This window comes from Varroa jacobsoni, unplaced genomic scaffold (genome assembly GCF_002532875.2).
Source record: "Varroa jacobsoni isolate VJ856 unplaced genomic scaffold, vjacob_1.0 scaffold_1282, whole genome shotgun sequence".
Lineage (NCBI taxonomy): Eukaryota > Metazoa > Arthropoda > Arachnida > Mesostigmata > Varroidae > Varroa > Varroa jacobsoni.
The window spans coordinates 181,266-183,963 of record NW_019214184.1 but is presented as its reverse complement, the minus strand read 5'-3'; the positions used below and the strand labels follow the sequence as shown (position 1 = coordinate 183,963).

General features: G+C 45.1%; 1 protein-coding gene across 1 annotated transcript in view; it reads left to right on the top strand.

Moving 5' to 3' along the window:
* The first annotated feature begins 2,251 nt into the window (after nucleotides 1-2,251).
* The window catches only part of LOC111268412 (uncharacterized), a 59,020-nt gene continuing 58,573 nt past the window's right edge, over nucleotides 2,252-2,698 (top strand). The window contains exon 1 of the mRNA XM_022847394.2: nucleotides 2,252-2,637. The gene's annotated coding sequence lies outside the window, so the exon portion shown is untranslated. The remainder of the gene's footprint in view (nucleotides 2,638-2,698) is intronic.

The window sequence follows — 2,698 nt, the reverse complement described above, 5'->3', positions numbered from 1 at the left end:
TAATCTATTTTATAATCTAAAATGACATTTCTATATGGGCTAATTGCAGAACTGTAAAATACTTCTGCAATTAGCCTAGTCGAAGGAGGGAAGTCTATATTCTGATACTGAAAATTTAATACGGCTGTACTGTTGTAACATTAATTCTGGGGGGGGACCATGGCCATTTCCTGCTTCTCGGCCGGGAGAATTTGTTCCAGCTGCAGTTACTGGCGTTAGTGGAACTCAAGTCAAAATCAATTGCCTGTCAATAGTCGAGGATATAAAAATGATGTGATCTGACATCGCCGTTAACGCTTACTGTCAATCAGCGCATTGGACACTGCGCGTTCAGACGTCCACTTCGAATGCGTAAATTATCTACGTTTACTTTTTAGCAACTGGAAGGGAGCACTTTCTATTTGTGTCAGATCTGTCTATGACTATTTAATCAGACGAAATCTAACTCTTATAAGCCGATTTTCTCATATAAGTGAATGGACGTGCGAGCCATATCCGTGCTAACTAGTAGTAATATATTGTCCGTCGTGCTGGCTATATCAGTATGTTTTCGTTGATAATAATAAAAGATCGGAGAAAAACGGAGTCTTCCGTTCACATCATAATGTATCAACGATTTCCTTTTAGTTTCATCGTTATGTCGTAGCCGTACTACGTGGACGCTTCTACGATCTGCCGCAACCAACTAATATCTATGTCCGTGATTTAAATTAAGAGTAAATCGTCGTTATTCAATTATATACGATCACAGAGTATGGGGCTTCGGCGAAAATCAGCAAAAGATCGATTCGATAACGAGTGTCATCAGTAACCGTACCTGTATTTGCGTTTCGTATCGTCTGTACAAACTTACAATGCTGATTTTACAATAGGGTAGCTGCGCCCGATGACACGGGCAAATCTGATAAACAGTCTAACTAGGCATGAAAAAATAAAATTGGTGATTTTAACCAGCTCATTAGATATGCGACCAGGTCTAGTAAAATGTTTTGAACTTTTAGAAAGTAACAATATAGTTGACCGCGGCAGATGCTATCTACCGTATGAACACTGGAATGAGGAGACGCAGCGATCCGGATAAGAAATGTGCCACTTTTGGGTAGAAATTTTAATAAAGGGTTGATCTGCGGCACACAACTAATTAACGTATCATTTTTTTTTCTTAAAACAACTAATAACAATCTGTCATCGAAGTAATGCCCAGGCCGCATCTTAAAACGTGGGCCGAAGTTCGACCACGGTTTTCCCGCGCCGAGCATCGTACATGAAGTTTAACATAGACGGCTTATTTTGTAGTATTAACAGTGTTAACAATTACAGCGCCTAATAGAACTGTACGATATGAGCGTCCAGCGTGATTATGCTGTTTAAACAAAACGTTCCTGGAATGGAGGAGGGCAACTTTCCCTAAGAAACGCTAACAGTATGCTCTATTAGCCTAGGGGGCGGAACCCGTCTCGTCGTCAGCGTGGGAGGACTAATTTTAGGACAAGACTTTAGAATAAACTAAAAGAAGCCTTGTATCGGATCATTGTCATCATCATGTCCATCGTTACCGCTGGTTTTAACAACGGGAGGGAGATCAATGCCACTTCTCTCCGTTAAAATAAACCGTAAGTGTACATTTTTTCTCTTCGTTCCTACAGATGTGCCGCTATTATTCGGCAGTGTATGGGTGCGTTACACTGTTTTCCCTATGATTAAAGTTTTACGTCCAGTATCGCCGTTATGCATTCCACCACACGGGTGGCCCCCAACCCAAGACGATGTACGCTTAAGTCTGGGTTCGAATCTGTATTACAACGTTTCCACAAGGTTAGCAGATTGCCCAGTAAGCTACTACGGGAATGCACTGCACTGTTGTATGTACGCGAAGCTGACATCACGGCCGCCAGCATCGGCTGCAGTAACATTGTGGAACTTCGTGCAGTTTCATATTCGTCAGCGGTAACAGCGGCAAAATATCAGTAGGAGCTGCAAACACAGAACCTACTGCAGAAGGGACACTTCTACGGCCTGCACTGTGGTCGCCAGACCTCTACAAGTACCACTAACAACACTGGAGTCGACCAAGGTGGTTTAGGTAGTCGCCACGGTAAACCAATTACGGTGCTCCGGCGGGAAGTTCAACGTTTAGCTGGCGACGACGTTAAATGGAATGAAACGGGCCGGGCCCTCCTCTCTCTTATTGCCAATAGCGGGCCCCTTTCCTCACTCCTTCGGCTGACGCACACAGCATCGCTGCGGCGTACTACTGCTGCTGTCTCTCCATCGGTCTGTTCGTCCGGCTATCAGTCTATTCACGAGCAACTACCACTCCTATTGGTGTTTTGCCTGTTTGCGGCGGTGCGCGAGCATCACGAGGGCCACTGCAACGGCGGCAGCGACAGAAGCAATAGTCGCTCAGGATCAGACGCACGGGGCACGGCGTGTTGGGCGTTCCGTCTGTGCGCTGAAAAGTTTAACCGAAGAAGGACTGCTGTTCCGATCGGGTGTCGTGGGAAACGCTACGAAAGGACGTCGACGTTCTCTTCGGTATCTGACCCGAGTGGGACGACGAACGAGCTTCGACCGTTACGCAGTGGTGACACGACATCGGTGGTGACGGAAAGATTGACAAAGAAAAAGACAAAATTCGTACGGTTTTTTGGCATCGGACACCGAATTGACATATAGCGCAATATAAAACCCTATATAT